A 5,249-nucleotide genomic window follows, 5' to 3' on the forward strand; every position below is an offset into this window, starting at 1 on the left:
CACTTAGGAACAATCAGCCTGCACATCGATGATGGGTCTAAGACAGGGAGAGCTGGAAGGCTATATAGTGATGGGTGAGTTGTAGTGTCCATCTGGAGACAGGACAGTCGTCATTCAGGCCTGCGGAGACACACCGGAACACGGAGGACAGGGTAGGACAGGATTCCCACACTGGGGCTGGTGGCTGCCAGCTCCCCTTCCCACCTCTGGCTGCATCCCTGCCCATGTCTCTTACAAAACCTTTACAACACAATGAACTATCAGCTACAACTGCGCATGCTCAGAGAGAGGGGTCTGAGTCCAACAATCAGAGGTAATGTGTCACATCTTGTTCGCGAATTAACAGCAGAGAGCAAGCTCTGACTCTTCTTTCCTTCTGAATGTGCCTTAGAGTTTTTCAGGTGTCTGTGAGCATGCGTGTGCGTGTGTAATTTCCCTTGGTTTCAAAACATATAGTTGCTGGGCACAGTGGATCGGGCATTTAATCTTAGTACTCAGGAGGAAGGTAAGGGCTGGCAGAGCTCTGTTGGTTCCAGGCCAGCCTGGTCTTCATAGTGAGACCAAGTCTCAAAAATACAATATAATACAAAACCAACAAACAAAAAACCCACATGAAAAAATACAGTTGCTAAGTGTAGTGGTCCATTCTATAGTCGTAGCATTGGAGAGGCTGAGGACAAGAGACTGGTGTGAATTGGAGTCTAACTTGCACTACAGAATGAGACTATCTCTAAATAAGAGAAACAAGTTATAAAATTAATTCTTCCAGCCGGGTGTGGTGGCACACGCCTGTAATCCCAGCACTTGGGAGGCAGAGGCAGGTGGATTTCTGAGTTTGAGGCCAGCCTGGTCTACGGAGTGAGTTCCAGGACAGCCAGGGCTATACAGAGAAACCCTGTCTCGGAAAAAAAAAAAAAAACAAAAACAAAAAAAAAAACCCCAAAAAACAAAAAAAAAAAAAAAAAAACAAATTAATTCTTCCTTTTAATTTTTTAAAATTGGGCTGGAGAGATGGCTCAGAGGTTAAGAGCACTGACTTCCAGAGATCTTGAATTCAATTCCTAGCAACCAACCACATGGTGACTCACATAACCATCTATAACGAGATCTGGTGCCCTCTTCTGGCAGGCAGGCATACATGCAGGCAGAACATGGTACATAATAAACAAACAAAGCTTTACAATTAAAAAAAAGAAAGAAGGAAAGGAAGGAAGAAGGAAAGGAAGGAAGGAAGGAAGGAAGGAAGGAAGAAAGGAAGGAAAGAAGGAAGGAAGGAAGGAAAGAAGGAAGGAAAGAAGGAAAAATCAAGAAAATAAACAACTATTCTTGGGACTGGAGAGATGGCTCAGTGGTTAAGAGCACTGACTACTCTTTTAGAGGTCCTGAGTTCAATTCCCAGCAACCACATGGTGGCTCACAGCCATCTGTAAAGGGATCCAATGCCCTCTTCTGGTGTGTCTGAAGAGAGCTACAATGTACTCATATACATAAAATAAATAAATCTTTAAAAAGAAAAAAAAAAACTTTTCTTGAGACAGGACCTCCCCAGACAGCCCTAGCTGGCCTGGAACTCAGTGACTTCTGAGACGGAAGGTGTTCATACAGCTTTCATCTTTGTAAATGTATATTTGGAGGCTGGCAGATGGCTCACTGGATAAAGATCCTTGCTGCCAGGCCTGAGGCCCAGATTCGACCTCCAGGAGCCACTGGTGGAGAAGGAAAGCTGACTCCCAAGGAAGGTCCTCTGCCCCTCTACACCTGCAGCAAGTTAGCATAAAGCTAGTCAGTAAACACACACACACACACACACACACACAGAGAGAGAGAGAGAAAGAGAGAGAGAGAGAGAGATGTAATTTTTAAATCTTTAAAAATGTCTACTTTTGGGCTGGAGAGATGGCTCAGCAGTTAAGAGCACCAACCTCTCTTCCAGAGGTCCTGAGTTCAATTCCCAGCAGTCACATGGTGGCTCACAACCATCTGTAATGAGATCTGACGTCCTCTTCTGGTGCATCTGATTGCTGCAGTGTACTTATTTATAATAATAAATAAATCTTTGGTCTTGAGCGAACAAGGACTGAGCAAGCAAGGTTAACTGGAGGAGCGGGGCTGACCGGAGCGAGCGGGGCTGGCCGGAGCGAGCAGAGGTCCTAAATTCAATTCCCAGCACCCACATGAAGGCTCACAACCATCTGTACAGCTACAGTGTACTCATATACATAAAATAAATCTTTTTAAAAATGTCTACTTTCTTTGCTATTTTCTAAGTGTAGGGTTAACAAGCTTCCCAATATATACTTCAAGTGTGGTTTACAAGATTCTCTCTCCACTGTGGACCCAAACAGGCCTGGGACAATGGCTGTGGTGTTGTAAGAGTCTCCCTGACAGCCCCAAATGACAGAGAACCTGGACAGCAGGTTTACCACTGTTGTTTCTCGTGTGTGTGTGTGTGTGTGTGTGTGTGTGTGTGTGTGTAAGAAAACTACAAAAGTTAATGAGAAAGATGCTGGTGGCCCAAATGCAGTAAGTACGATAGCTAGTAGCTAATAAGCCTTTGCCTGCAATCCCAGCACTAGGGAGAGAGACGGGAGGATCCCAGTTGCGTGCTAGCTTGACAGTCTAGCTGAACTAGCGATTTCCAGGTTCAGTGTGAGAAAAAACACTATGGAGACCAATCAAAGGCCTCCATATGCAGGTGTACACATGTATATTCAAATGAACACATACACACACAAAAGCAGTGTATACATACATATATATATATATATTGGCCAATACTCATAAACATTTATACCACAGTATGAATTTTTTTCTTTACAAGTACAGGGGTTTGGTTTTGGTTTTGGTGTGTGTGTGTGTGTGTGTGTGTGTGTGTGTATGTATTTGATAGTATTTCTGAGCTCTGGGGATGCATTCTAACATAGGACCTGTAACTTTGTCCAACTTTTGTGTCCTAGACTTCTACTGTATGCAACAGTAGAAGCACACAGCCTACAGTTCAAACTGACAGATGAACAGAGCAACTCAAAACGGGAGGCAGGCAGGAAGTGAAGAAGAAAGGGAGGAGGAACTCTAAGTTATCCACAGCATAGTCAATGGTGTGGCATCAGGCAGGCAGCTCCACTTCACACATGTCAGCGAGTAAGAGGGTCCTTACCAGGGGACTGCTCACTCTCTTCATAAAGGTCCTTGGGGCCTCACCTGGGCCATCACCAGAGCCTCTGCTTCTGGTCTCTGGGCAGCTTGAACATTGTGGCATTCAAGACCACCAAAGGAAGGACACAGACTCAACGGACTGTAACTAAAGGATTTGTTGATTACTGCTAGCAGCAGGGCAACGATCTCTGAGCCAGACTTGAGATTGCTGCTTGAAGTGAGCTGAGGGATGGATTTTGAAAGGCAAGGGTCGGCCGGGCGGTGGTGGCACACGCCTGTAATCCCAGCACTTGGGAGGCAGAGGCAGGCGGATTTCTGAGTTCGAGGCCAGCCTGGTCTACAGAGTGAGTTCCAGGACAGCCAGGGCTATACAGAGAGACCCTGTCTCGAAAAAAACCAAATCCAAAAAATAAAATAAATAAATAAAATAAATAAATAAAATTAAAAAAAAAAAGAAAGAAAGAAAGAAAGAAAGGCAAGGGCCACAAGAAAAGCCCATGAATCTGCAAAAGCAAGCTGAGGCTGTTCTCTGCTCTGCCAAGATCAGGTCAAGGCAACCTCAAAACAGCCCTTGAATGTCTACACAAGCAGGTTACAGAAGCCAAAAAGTAGTTACTTGTACCACAACAAGTAGAAGGTCATGGCTGTACATTTCTGGGTGAAGATCACTGAACTTCTCTTCCAAGGACTGGAGTCAGAGACAAATGTCTAATGGGTCCCAAGATCGATGCCTAGCACAAAATGGAGTTTCATCACAGATGAGTGGAAAATGAGGCCTGTTGACTGACATACACCAACCTCAATTCCCTAATTGGAGTTAGCATTTTGGTACCGGGGCCCATCAACCCCTTATGAGTTTGGCTGTTGTGTGTCAGCCTCTGAAAAACAGACAGTGTGGGTGTGGTAACAAAGTGGTGTTTGGGATTTGAGGACCAGGAAGCTTGCCCAATGTGAGGTTATGGTGGCTGAGATAGCCTTTTTTTTTTAAAGGAAGACTCTTTAAGTGGCCCATCTCTATCAAATGTCTGAGTTTGGTGGTCGAGAATGCTTCTCCCATTCCTCTCCTTACATCTTTGTAATAGCTCTTCCTGGTTGACAATATCTGGAATGAACTACAATCCAGAATTGGAGGGCTCACCTGTGATCCAGATCTTGAGGCTGAAGACACAGGTTTTTGACATGGATCTTGGCATGGAGATCTTGAGGCATAGTGGCTGTGAAAAGCTTAGGCCCAGCCCGGTGGTGGGGCTCACACCTTTAATCCCAGCACTTGGGAGGCAGAGGCAGGAGGATTTCTGAGTTCGAAGCTAGCCTAGTCTACAGAGTGAGTTCCAGGACAGCCAGGGCTACACAGAGAAACCCTGTCTCAAAAAACAAAAATAAAAACAAAAACAAAAACAAAAAACAAAAAACAAAAAAAGAAGAAAAGTTTAAGCCCGGGCAAGGTAATTTTAATTCTAGAAGACTGAGGCAAGGAGATCTCTGAGTTCAAGGCCAGCCTGGGGCAAGTCCCAGATCCAGGCATGGTGGTACACACCTTTAATCTGAGCCACATCTTCCCCTGGAGGCCTACATAAGGACATTGGAAGAAGAAAGAGTCACTTTTCTTTGACTGTTTGCACTGACTTGCCAGCACATCCGTTGGAACCTACTTCTATAGAAGACCAACTGAAACAACCAGCCATTGTTGGGAAGTTAGACTACAGACTGTAAGTCATCATAATAAATTCCCTCAATGAAGAAAGACATTCCATATGTTCTGTGACTCTAGAGAACCCTGATACACCCTTCCTTCTAGTTAATGTACTTCTCATCCATCCCTTCTGGACCCCATTGTTACTCAGCCAGCACAGACCCCCACTTTCCTTGAGTCCTCCAAGTGACTGGAAGGTCTCCTAAAGTCTCATCTTGCTCTACTTCCAAACCTTTCTCTGCCACAATGTAGAGAATGCCCCTTCACGTGTGTTTGTGTGTCTCTGTGTGTGTCTGTGTGTGCGCACTCCCCTGGAGCTGTTGGTGTTCAAACTGTAACAAGGAGCCAGGCAGTGGTGGCACAGCACTCTGGGAGGCAGAGGCAGGCGGATTTCTGAGTT

This window comes from Apodemus sylvaticus, chromosome 10 (genome assembly GCF_947179515.1).
Source record: "Apodemus sylvaticus chromosome 10, mApoSyl1.1, whole genome shotgun sequence".
Classification (NCBI taxonomy): domain Eukaryota; kingdom Metazoa; phylum Chordata; class Mammalia; order Rodentia; family Muridae; genus Apodemus; species Apodemus sylvaticus.